This window comes from Bombus huntii, chromosome 2 (assembly GCF_024542735.1).
Source record: "Bombus huntii isolate Logan2020A chromosome 2, iyBomHunt1.1, whole genome shotgun sequence".
NCBI classification, from domain to species: domain Eukaryota; kingdom Metazoa; phylum Arthropoda; class Insecta; order Hymenoptera; family Apidae; genus Bombus; species Bombus huntii.
In genome coordinates this window covers 11,183,810-11,197,779 of record NC_066239.1, presented here as the reverse complement: position 1 = coordinate 11,197,779, position 13,970 = coordinate 11,183,810, and the positions used below count along the sequence as shown (strand labels likewise).

The 13,970-nt window shown below is 34.1% G+C and overlaps 1 protein-coding gene across 2 annotated transcripts in view; it reads left to right on the top strand.

Moving 5' to 3' along the window:
• LOC126875869 (torso-like protein) overlaps positions 1–13,970 on the top strand; it is a 32,723-nt gene that overhangs the window by 972 nt on the left and 17,781 nt on the right. Inside the window, exon 1 of one of the 2 annotated variants that reach the window (XM_050638782.1) lies at positions 1,547–1,668. The exons of the other annotated variant lie outside the window; for it this stretch is intronic. The gene's annotated coding sequence lies outside the window, so the exon portion shown is untranslated. Of the gene's footprint in view, positions 1–1,546; positions 1,669–13,970 lie in introns of those variants that run through there. 2 annotated transcript variants of the gene reach the window in all.

Here is a 13,970-nt window from a genome sequence, read left to right as displayed (position 1 = left end):
CTCTTCTTGCATAATAATTTATCAATTACAATACATAATATGTATTAGTAGATTGACAGGTTAGAAATTATTGTAGACATCTTTTTTACAATCTGATCATTTTTCATCAAATGGAATAATGAATTTATAATTTGCCAATCTGACTTGTGAAATTTCGTTAGCGTTATTACCAAACAATGTTAATGTCATACAAGGATACTTATTAATAGTTGTAATTTGGAACTTCTTCTGGCTTCTTTCGTTAGTTTCGTAATGTTAGTAGAATTGTGCAAGATGACCCTGATCATTATATAGGCTATAGAATAATATCATTCATGGAAATATTTTTTTTATGAGGCTGATTATTTCTTAACAGGTAGGTGGGAAATTTAATTAAAGCTCCTTTGCTTTATGAGAGTTCGTTGTTATCGTCACATAAATAGTTTGGTCATCAGATACCCAGTCGCCTCTGCGGCGCCATGAATGAGAATTTGAGGGTTTCGTATCTTTTTATTTCATACTCATGTCCTGATCCATCTTTCGTGCACCTTGTTGCTTTTAGCATCGGGGTAAGGTCGGCTCTTGAAACGTATCCAATGTTCGGTCGTTTTCATGAAAATTCAATTGAGCACGAGTATCTTATTCAAATAAGGAAATGAAAGAAAGAAGGGGGACGAAGAAAAATATTCTGTATATGTAATATTGAATATGCTCAGTCGTGAGAATCAATGGTTGAAAAAACACGTGCTGCTTACAATGCATGTTTTCAAACTCACTATGTATACAAAACGATATTTTATTTTGTTAGATATTCTGACGTATAGTTTTGAAAATGATCAAGATAAACAAAATTTATGATAATATCATTCCATATATCCTATGTAAAGTAAATCTGAATAGTTGAATGATGTTTTAAAGTTCTGATAGCATTTTCATATAATTATGTTTGTGATCCATACACATTTGCATAGATATTTTAACTATCTTTCTAGAAATCTTTTATAGGTTTTTTTTATTGATTTCCTTGGTGTATTATTGATGGAACAATTTATGTTAATGAGGATATGATTTCTATTTAACGAAACAAAAACTTTGTTATATATTTACATACATGTATAATTTAATTATTAGTTTAACTAAATTACGACACAGGCCAAGGTTAATTATTAACATTGCTTACGCATCAAATATAACTACGTACACATATGCCAACCAAAACTTTAGAATCAGTAAAGTATATAGTTCTCTATAATCAAATGTATCATTGTTCTCCTGCCAACTTTTCTATTAATTCGTCAATTGCATCAAGTGCCAACTACTCTTATAAACCTGATGTCCTTCAATTAATTTAACTCTAGAAAATTATTTAAACTAACCTAAAGTCATCAAGTTTCTTCTAAAAAAATCCCAACATCCCTTGCAAGCTGTAGTTAAAAACTTTCTAGTTATTAACCATCTACAAATATAGACATTACTCGTTATAAATACAATAACATAACATTAACCTATATTTAGACTCACACGTATATCTATAATGATATAAAAATCACATTCAACGAACACCAAACGATTTCTTCATACGTTTCGAGCTCATGGAACCGATCTGTCAGCCACTTGGTAAAGTAGGTCTCCATTCAGGAAGTGAACTTACCGTCGAAATGAAGGTGCACATGTATACACGAGCTGCACGTGAGTCTACTGTTCGAACATTGCGTATCGACTTACCTAACGCGTTATTTAACCTCTCGCTACGCTAAACGTTGGATTACATTCCGCGGGACCATCGGATTGCATTCCGAAATTCTATCCGAATTGTTCGCGATGACCGATGCTCGAATGGCGAATCAATAGCTGCGGAATCGATTGCAAAAAGCTCGTCTATTAGGTTAGTTTTGATGCACCGTTAGCATTGACTAAAACCGTTAATCTGCGATGCGCGCGAACCTTGTCGTATTTAAAATAATAGCAGTAGCCTCGCTACGTTTTTTGGTTCACTTTCGCTTTTCTCACTCATCGTGTCGTCCTGCTAATGAAAAATGTCTTAAATTTGAAGAATGTACGAGATAACTGTTACCGATACTCGTGAATTTCTGCTCAATTTTACGTTCAAATTTTTCTTGAAATATCGCAAGACTTTTGATTGTTGAAACAAGAATGAGATTCAGATACGCGCAAAAAGGGCTAATTCACAGGAACAATATAAGAAGGTGAGAACGTGGTAGTCGATTAGGGTTGGATGTTTCAATAATCGTTTCGTTATTACGTAGTACAGGGAAATTCTATTCATACAGAAATTTAATTTTTATTACTGTTGCAAATAAATATGAATTATGTATAGTATTTGAAGGTTCTATGTGTATGTGTATGGCAGCGGAGAAAAAGCTTAAAGTTTAATATTATGGAAAGCTTGTTATAGAGAATTGTTTATCAATTTTACAATTTTTTCTTTTCTTTTGTATTTTTATATGTTCGAATTCAATCCCTTTCTGTTTTATCTGCAATAATTAGAAAATTCTGAAAATTATCTCGTGTTTAATAGAGACAGTACGTTTCGAGTACAGCCGTTTGTGAAATTGTATACTATTATTCGAAAGAATGAGCCTCCAAATATCTAGCAATAATTAGCTACTAAGCTGAAGACCTCAGAGCCCACTGAAAGTTGTATTGCGACAACGTAGCCTTGGACTCGTTGTACTTAGGGGATTAACGGACTCATTCTCTAGCTGATTTCTATGTTTTCGTGCAATTATAAAAGAATTTCGACGTTATGAATGGCAACATTTAACTGTTAGAGATTTTTCTTTATAATAATATAATAATAATAATAATAATAATAATAATAATAATAATATAGTAATATATTATGCTACGTATATCAATGCTGCAAACTTCGCAACTTATTAATTAATAAAAATTATTAAATTATTTAAATGTAATGCTCATATATATGATTTTTGTCGAATAATGTTTCATACAGTAAGAACTCTCTCGTAGAATAGTGATTGCTAGAGTAATCATATCTGACAAGAATAATGTCTGGAAAGTTTGCAAGTAAGTCATTAATAATTTCGATTGCTTTCGATTTTCAAATAACAGTGGGGTACTTCGAACTCCGCTTGAGCACATGTGTTTAACACGTGCAAAAACAAGGCTTTTGATTTGAGCAGTAATATACAGATGTCTGGATTTACATGGAAGTTGCAAGGTAGATTAATAGCTCAACAGACTGTGCGAGTAAAATAGATCTTATGAAGAAAGGACAGGATGGGGATAAGCATTCCTTGGATGAAATTGAGCTTGAAATATAATGAAAAACGAGTGGAAATAAATCTTATGACTTATAGACAAATCTTACACTAATTTGCTCACAAAATATATGATAATTTTAACATTGAACGTTCAAAGATTTTTACATTTATCAGATAACACATTTAACAGATTTTTACATCTATAATAATTTAAGTTGAATTTTTTTTTAATATCTCATTCAGTATCGAACATTGCTCGATATGCGAAAGAATTTTGGAATAAAGGTCAAAATTTTCGAAATCGTACAAGGATAACTCTGCTGTCATTCGATAGGTGAATCGGATATGTTGGTCAAGGTAAATGTCTGCAAATCTTTAACTTCTAACTAAAATAATATTCCAAAGACGTATTGTCTCTAGGTCATCGGATTTATAAATTAAATAATTTATAAATTTAAAGATACGGTATCTCCAGGTCATTGATAATGATATAAATAAAATAATATAATATCTATTTATTTAATAATATAATTTAATAATATTTATTTAATAATATAATATCTATTTTATTAAAATGAAAACAACTTCCCATTCGATGCTGAGAACTAAAATTCACGCGACAATTACGCAAATTCGTAACGCATCGAGCCAGAAGCAGTTGGTTTCGTAATCAATTATCACGATGAACTTTCATTGCCTTTATTATACTTTCACTGTGGCAGTACAGCTCGATTAGGGGGGCACGCGCGTCATAATAGAAATTATTCCCTGTGTAAGTTGCTTAATAGACAGGATACGTTTACGGCGAGGCAACGATTTCGTTGACGGTGCTCGTTTGTGTATAAAACAGTATCTGCTGTTCGTACGTATGAGTGTCGTGATAGTATATCCACCGTGTATACTTGTAGAAGAAAAATTGAACTAGAACAATGAGTCAGGAGTCCGCGAAACCGTGTCAATGCGAATTAGTTACGCGAAATTGGCAAATGTGAATCTTCTCTTTTGCTAATTGCATTTTTTCGGAAGCTTCGGTCGCTAAATCGCATTAACCACTGTTCCAGCGATTGTGCAGAGATATTATGTCGTGTAGAGATGATGATGGTACTGTCGGTGAATAGTAGTGATAGTACATGTGACTAGCGCTACTAAATCTGTCACCTGATTCGATATTGAAATAATGATCCATTTGTAAATAAAAATGCCATAAGATAAGAGCGAAAGAAAATTCTGGTGTAACTCAAACTATGCGATCGTTGCTGGTTTAATATTGGCTAGTTGTCAATAGAGGAACATTAATTAAGATGAAGGATATGAAAATATTGACTATAGATTATAGATTCTAAAAATAAAGGAGAGAGATAAGGAGAACATAAAAGAACAATTTTCTAAAGTATACGATTTCAAGCTAATAGCAATATTTCACCATATGAAATTGTATGTACTTTATTATCAATTTAAATGATTTGTACATTACAAGAAATAAATATTATTCTCATTAACCAAGAATAGAACACGAATCCTGTTAGTGTTGATTTATATTTTTAGAATATTGCCGTTAACTTATAAATTAAATTAAAATATGTGTATAGGTTTCGAGCATTTCTACCAATTTAACGCATTGCATAAATCAACCTGCAATCACTCTAAATCTCTAGCATTTGCGTCACGTGTGCAGATAATAACACGTGTCTACCAAGAAAACCATAACGAAATTGAAAAGAATCGTGCAACTGTTCAACCTTATTTTAATTCTCTCCTAAAACAAAGTAACCTACAGTTTACTATGAATCAACCAGAGTATATAGTGTACATGTATAACGAACCAACACTGACCATTGAGCGTGAGTTCATTAGGATCGACGCGTTATCCCAATCGATTCGTAGATCCGGCGATATGGAACAGCCGCAGGTGCAACAGAAACTATCAAAGAAAGAACGAGCTGTAAGGCTATAGAAAACTCGGACCACACGGTGTTCTCATTGCATTTATCACTGGCATCGCGACGCACTTTCACGCTCATTCGTGTACCATACACTACCACATTCTTGCTATTGTACAATACAATGCTGTGTGATACTCCTTATCGTCTATCAAACATTTTTTTGTTTCGACGAACGAATAATAAGATACTCGATGCTACCTTAAGTCTCTCGTCCCTTTTTCTCTTATATTATATTATCCTGTTACATATTATTTTCAGTATTATCTGTTGTTACTTATTCTAACAATAAAAAGTGTTTAATTGAAGAACTATTGTTAATTTCCTCGTAGAACATTGAAGTGATTAGTATTTTCTGCGATATTTTTATTCTTCCAACAGCAACAGTTTTTTTAGGGACCGTGTCAAATAACTGTTAAATAAACTTTATTTACGATAAACTCCCTTTCTTCTCGCGTCTCATTCCAAATCCCATTCCAAACCCATGTGCATGAAAATGCACGCGATAAAAATCCAATACTTAATTTAGAATATTGCGTTAGAATACTTGTTCTACGACTAATTTCTATTTCTAAAAAAAAGTATTTCTAAAAAGATTTACAAACTGGAAGAAGCTACGAATAGCTGATATACCGTAAAGAGAATATCTAAAGATTCGTTTAAGATTACTGTCGTAGACATTTGCATGGTAATGTATTCGTAGTATACACGCAAGTATCAATACATGCGGATGTGTAAGCTCGCGACAGATTAAAAGGAAAAGCGAGACAGAACGATTTATAACACGTGGTACGATTGCGGGTGACCGTCCTTATACCAGTTACCCAGATTTTCAACCAGGAACAAGCGGTCTCGGAGTAGTACCGGCGAGCACGACAGGATTTTGCAAGAAAAATACCAGGAGCTTGTACTTTCAAGTCGTGTTAGCCAGGTAAATCGACGACCTTACGCGCGTCATTGGCCGCGATCGATCGGTTCGTTCGTTATCCGTGAAATATTGATACGGTTATCTGTATCAACATATCGTGAAACCGTATAAATAGAAACTGATTGGATCGCATCAATAAAATCGATTGTTACGTTGCTGTATAGAATAATTGATGAGGCAACAGCGCGATTTAACAAGATGAGTGAATGTTCGTTAGGGTGGTTTGATAATGTTCATACTTTTGTGGCGTTAATGGTTTGTACTGATTGGATGTTAATTGATACGAGGCGCTTGTATGAATTACAATAGGCATTGATTCATTAATACTAATTGCTGTGTATTCGACATTAATTGGTTCTGATTGCTGATAACAATGATTGCGATAGACTATGATGTAAAGGAACGTGACAATTTGATACTGCGACTCGTAGATTGCAGTCTTCGTACGAGAGCAATAGAATTTGGAAGAAAATTGTTGTTCTTGTGATTTTTGTCAAATTAAAAAGGATTCTCATGGTTGGAGGAGTTAGAAAATGTCGGAAGCATTATTTGATCCTGTTTTATGATCATTGTCATTTTTGCTCGTAAATGCGATCGATAAAAGAGTATCGTGTTTAAACACTGTTATTTGCATATCTGAAATAACAACGTTTCCAAGTTATGTAATTTTCAGGAGAAAGAATTTAATCGATTGAATTATTGGAAATCTTTGCGCTGGAGAGAATGATTGCTAAATCGTTCACTCGCTCATCCAAATAATTAAAAAGCGTAAAAAGAGTTAACAAATCTTTTGTAATACAGCGTGGCTATAAAATGAGAAAATGTTGCTCGAATGAACATAGAAACAAGATAAGAGACAATTTAGATGAATAAAGCGTGGCAGATATTATTCATAAATAATCGTAAGACGTACAATATAAATTGTTTTGAAGAAATAAAGAAGAATTATGCGTGTACAGGAATTTAGTGGAGAATATTTTTCGCGGTTCGAGGATTTCCGCTCTGCTTCGTCAGCTGTTACGTGGTAACAAATCAAGTATAAACCGCGAAATTGTTGCTCAACGCTAAAATGACTCGAGGTTAATGTCTCAAAGCCATTCACACCACTCGCAGAGCTCAAGAAAGCATTGTAATCATTATTTCCTCCGCGCTCGACGATTACCCAGTATTCTCTAGTGAAGTAACAATGCAACGCGTATCTTTTGGCAAACTCGTTAGACTCGTTGAATGTGCCAATCGCGAGTTACATTTACGTTATTCTCCAAAATTATCTCCTCTCTTTCCCACCATTTTCCTCTGTTTTTATTTTCTGCCTTTTATCCGTTTGCATTCGAAGTTCATTGAGAAGAGTATAGCTGTAATTTATTTAAAAAATGATTTGATCGAACCAACCTTCTAATATCTTAAAACGATTCTTTATTTTTTCACAATCCTGTCTGTGATAATACGTTTCTATAATACATAACGCAACATTTGTTCTCATTTGCCTGTTTTCGCAATCGTGATAATATATACTCGTACAATATACATAATACATACATATAAGAAAAGCGTTGCAACAAGTCTTGTGAAAATTAGCTGCAACCTCTGTTATTGAATCGAAGGTATAAATATGCTCTCCTTTCAATCGCTTTAAAAAGCTATCAATCGATATTAGTGTTACGTGGACTTGCTTCTGTAATAATTCTCCGAGAGAATTCAATATCATAACGTAATAGGGAGTTACATATTCCAATTTTTCCAATTCTCGAATTCTCAAATTTCTCAATTTTCAAGCTCTTAAATTTTCAAATTCTCAATTTTCCAAATTTCGTTTCGTCTTGCGTTTACTTGCTTTTATCCGTTATTTTACTTATGGTCGTCGAAGGATCAATCAGATGCTGAGCATAAGATTACCAAAACCATTCAAACATCAATAATCGATATCGTCCGGATTGCATCAACAGGATCGCAACGAACCTTAATAATCCTCGCGTTTACACAATGTTCCTTGAACAACGCTGAAGTAACCGCTCGGAAGACTAACGACCGCCTGCAAGACCATACGAAAGCGGTTTCCTCCGAAACGTTGGGCTCTGAAAGTCTGTATTCAGCCGTTGCAAAATCGCTCGTGTATTCCCGATGGAAACGTGACCACTGACGCGATTGGCTTCTCATGCGGCACTAGATCTTCGCTTCTTCCAGCGCTGTTCCTTTGGAAGAGATCCATGGCGCAAGATGATCGTAAGCGTCGTCATGCAAATGTCACGGGATGTGTTGTCGAGTGGACAGAAGAGAATTGCACGTGCAACCTCGCACGAACAATTTTCTTCTTTTTATCCTTTTTTCCGAATAATAACCACGATCGAACACAATGACATTGTAGAATAGCCGTAAACGGTCGAAATTACACGAAAGACTGTAAAGGAAATTGACGACGAGGAGATGCGCGTTAAAAGTTTGCCCAAGGTTGACGAGAACTACCTTTTTTATTGAAATATTTTAGCAGGTATAAATAGCGATGCCTCATTTTGCCATTCAAATTCTTACTTACTAATGCGTTCTTTATCTTTTTTTTTTCACTCGTGAAAAATGTCGACGATTACTGCTTTTTTGCTTTTGTAAAAAGATTGGCAAATCGAGACGTCTATTTTAATATTTAAATTTTTCGAATTTATTGCTTTAAAAATATTAACCTTTTCTTAATGTTACTAATCTTGATACGTGCCAGGCTGCTTTCTGAATTCTTCTCTTATTTACTCTTGTGAAAAATAGCGAAGAAATTTCGTTGATCTTTCCTAAGCAATCGCGTTAATACGATATGAACTAAGGGTCTGCAGATGGAAGAGAAGATTGCTTTTTCTTCGTTGGGAGATTCGAAACGGTGGAGTATGCTAGAGTGTATGGATGCATGCAAGTATTCGCGGGAACGAGGTGCTCTTATACTCCACGGTTCTAAAGATACGCTTAAAATGTCTCCGTAAATGCCAGGTTGGTTCCCGAAGATGTAAAAGGTATACGAATATTCTTCTTTCGCTTGTCGTTCAGTAACGACAATGCAAAGAATAATAAGCGAGACTGCACCGTCAACCTGCAAAAATCTCGTCTTGCTTCGACTTTCGAGATAAGAGCGAGGAAGATGATTTACAAATTAAGGACACAGTTCAAGACGTAGAAAACACGTCAAAAAGCATTAATATGCAAATAAAATATAAAATTCATTAAAACTGACGTTTCAAAAAATACACACGATGACTACAAGAAGCCACATCTCTTTATATTTGCTACAGCATCTACGTAGTAATTAAATCAAATACGAATATATTAAATCTCCTACTATTTAATAATATAATTTCGTATGATTGTAAAAACTTGATGCTATGAAAATGAAATTTCAATGATAAAAAAGGTCTTCTTTGAAAAATAGGTGTTTATGGCGATATTTTCCGTAGCCGGTGTAATTGCAGTGAAGTACAAGGAAATTTCGTCGCATATCCGAAATCTCGAGCTGTTTAACAATGGCGATATGCGGTTCGATGGTACAACGAGGGATATCGCGTAAAGTCGCTGACGGATATCATGGATACCATGGACTCGTTATCAATCAGTTGTATAAACGGTGGCATGTTCAATATTGACGTATGTGTAATTCCTGCGAGCGTAGCGCGTCGTAAACACAAATTGTTAGGATGCTAGCTAATGGATCATGGCTCGTTGGCGACGGATGACACCGGATTCACAGTATTGATTGTCGTGATACGACAACATGGAGGTGCGAAGTCGTTTATCATGGAACATTTAACGAATAATTTAATTGTAAAATAACGATATTGCTGCAAAGTGTATGTTTGTTTATTCGAGGACATATCATTGATAAACGTACGTTTTATTACAGAATTCTATGTGAAAGCGAGACTCGCGTATACGAATGAAAACAGATCGGAAAAACAGAAATATTCGTGTCGCTGAAAATATCATGAAACGTTCGAAAAAGATGTTTTCAATCGCGTTCTTTTTGAATTCTCCTTTAAATACACCGATCGTGTTCCAGAATTTCTCGATTAAATTTCAATAAATATAGAATCATAGTTATAGCATAGATATAAATATAGATTGTTTTAAATTTTAGAGAAGAAGTTGCAAGAAAAATGTGGAATACGAAAGAAGCAAGGCTTTCAAAATAACTTACGTTTTATACAATTTCTTACTTCTATTCGTAAAAGAATTAACAAAGCTCTTGAAAAGCTTTGCAACTCCGTGTGAATATAATCGACTTGATCGTAATATTTATATAATCGATTATTATTTATATAATTACTTATATAATCGATTAATATTTAATGTTCGTTAAGGATTCCAATCGGCGTGTGTCTAATAGAGATTTTCGAAACGTCTGCGAACGAGGTTACGAAGGTTCAGATGCAAGTGTCGCAAGTCACAAACATGAGTAATTTAATAAGTGAACTGCTCCAGTTATCATTATAATAGCGAGCGATTAACGTGGTCGTGTTGCCGAGCTCGAAACACAGGCCGCTGTTTGCAGACTGATTTCCTGGCTGTAAAATATCCATAATTTGTCTTGTCGCCAGATAAAAGGAACATTTGCTTTTCGAGACCGCGTTTGTCTCGAAATTAATTTACATACATACGGTACGTCGGTCGAGTGAATGACCTCGACCGCGTTATCCACCAAATTCTCTTATTCGGCTCCCAATTGAAAATGTTGCGTAAATATCGAGGTCTTATTAATGTTGAACGAACTAATAATAGAATGCTTGATTAGTACATTTGTTATTTAACGTATCGAGGTTGGATAAAAAGTAGAGAGTGGAAACGATGTCACGATATCTACAATTAACATACTTCGTGGATCACCGATGACCCATGGTTATCGGTTGCGAAACTTTCATTAGATAACAACAAATATTTTCTTGCCAACTGTTTGATTACTATAGTTTAGTGCAATTAGATTTTCTTTTACACTTGACAAGCACATTTTGCTATCGAAAAATAAGCAATTCAGGTTGTTTTGTTCGGAGATAACGCGAACATAAACTTTAGGTGAATACTAAGATTCTAATATAAGTTTTCCTTATCTGTATCTTTCAAAGATGTGGAGATCTCAATTGTTTTCCATATAAAGGATATTTAAAAAGTTATGCAATAATAAAATTGGTCGAGCTATTAGCAATTATTATTATTAGCAATTTGTGTCAAGGATAAGTTGTGCAATTTTCACGATTATTTAAGGTCGAAGGTCGTAATTCATTTACGGAGATATAATTTGCAGATATAATTATTATAGCAAACAAATGTACGCTTTGTGATAAAAAGTACGAGTTGCTGACACAAAGTGCTGCACGCAAATGACTCCGTTTTAGATATATACGTGTTCCCCCTTTACGGCGTCATATTTCACGTGGCTTCGTGCTGTGATTTTTCCATGGTCTCTTTGCGTATGTTTTGTAACAAAAAGGGAAACATCATATTCTATCAGCCTGGATTCGAGAAACCAATTTAAATGTTCCTATCACGTGAAACTGTGTACAAATGATAAAAAAAGTAATTCATTGATTGGTTCTATTTCTGATATATTTTTCCGTATTTCTTCCTTAGTTCGATATTTGTTACTGCGATTATTTAACGTGTTGTCAATTTATTCTTAATAATGTATCAAAATAGATATTCCAATATTTAATTCTTTATTTTTAGAAAAGTAGGAAGTAGAAATTTCCTTCCGTATTAACGTAAGAAACTAGTTTCAAGTATATACTTAAATTTAGAATTTATCAGTTCTTAATAAAGCAATAAATTCGAGCAACGCAGGAGTAATATTATACGTTGCAGATTCTGCGACATGTTATCGGAAATTTTAGTCAACGATGCTTCTTGAGTTCATTCGTCAGAGATCATAGAGCTTAAGCGATTAAAAGGATGACGTGTATCGCATATACAATTATATATCATTAAATATGCATATTATTATGCATTGGAAATCGTATGCGCATATAACCTTTAACTTCCTTTCTTTCTGTTTCACATTTGACATTTGAGTATTAATTTTATAACATAATTAGTTATTAACTAATATTAAAACATGCAACCGTAGTAATTTTAATGAACTTAAATTCTCAGCAATCTTTGATTTAACATCTCAAACGCTTTTCTCTCTATTTAATGGATCAATAACTCAGTTCCTTGCAATTAGATTATAGACGTTTATGCATTTATGCAAAACTTATAAGCGAAAATAATAGGCAAAAATAAGCAGAATATCGAATGTTTAATAATTATTACGATGTTCAGTGAATTGAAACAAAAGTTTTCAAGTTTACTATAAAATTGATCGTACAATGGTTTAACAGAACTCATAGTATCTCCATAAAATTATACTATCTTGAATAAAAGTTCTATGAAACTGCATAATATGCCTTGACTTCAAAGAAAAGATACAAATAAAATTAATACGTTTACCGTCCTACTATCAGCGTAAAGAGATATTACATTTCTTCGTATTCGTAAAAACATAAAATCGTATAAACACACACACACACACACACACAGTTTATTTGTAATATATCTATACTTATTATATAACCATGATATAACAATGTACAATCAACCTTCTGACTCTAATAAAAAAAAAGCTGAAATGATAGAAAGATAAATTCAAGCAAACAATTAGGGACGACACCACAGGATCGTTGGTTCGATGGAATTAGTGCAACAAGTGTGCAGTGGCAACAAGTGTGGCGGTGATTGGAACGGCAACGTCGGCGGCTCGCGTTATCTTTGGCTGTCTTGCAACAAGTATTCAGTCAGTGACCCATAACAATTAGTTTCATAGTGGAAGGGATAGTCTCTACGATGTAGGGGGGAATGTCGATTAACGGAAGTGGAATAAACTTGGGTGATCCGGTAGGGTAAGTCCAGCTGGACTTCTTGACCCTCGTATAATTCGCACACCAACGATGGACATCGAGCCTCTCGCTTTGATTACGTTTGTATTTAAGAAGTTTATTGCAGAAAGAGATCTCGTTTTCTCATTTCAATGGATCTCGACTTTTTTCAACAAAATATTTATCATATTACACAATCGTTACTGGTGTTATTCATAATTATATCACGGAAGAACTGTATTCGATCGAAACGTTCTCCAACATTGTTAATAGTTTACGATTGATATTAATTATTAAGGAAAGAAGGTTCTGCGCGTTAGCGAGTAAATGTCAAGTAAAAACGATTGAACGTAATACAATAACATTGTAACACGAGAGAAACAAGGCAAAAGTGCAATCATATAAAGATTGAGTAGATATTGTAACATCCCAGGAACCATCAGCGTAACGACATAATAATAGAACGATATTATATTCAACAACATAATGATGCCAACATAACGATATACAAGAATAATACTGCAATATAACAGCATCCATATTAATAAACTCTACCAATGTAATGCAACGATCAGTAAAAAGTATCATTCTCATGTACAACACGATCGATACATGTAACGATACATTTAACTCGTACGCACAAATCCTACCAACGACACGACAAAATTGTATCCCAGGCACGGACGCAATTTATTGAATCATCCATCAAACGAATTACCCAGCCGTTGTCAGAGACAGAATACAAGTAAGATCCCTATGCACTTGTGCATTGAAATCATGAATTTGTAATACGACATTCGTAAAAGTTTTCACACAGAGTTCGTTCGTACATGCGTGCATGAAAAAGATCGATCGAACGATCGACAAATAGAAGTAGATCGGTAACGGTGCATGTAAAAATTTATGCAGTTCTTTCATAGGTTTTGTCACGTTGCACAATGGTTAATGAATGAAATTTAGTAGCTCAATGGTCTAGAAAGGATGATTTATTGGTTTA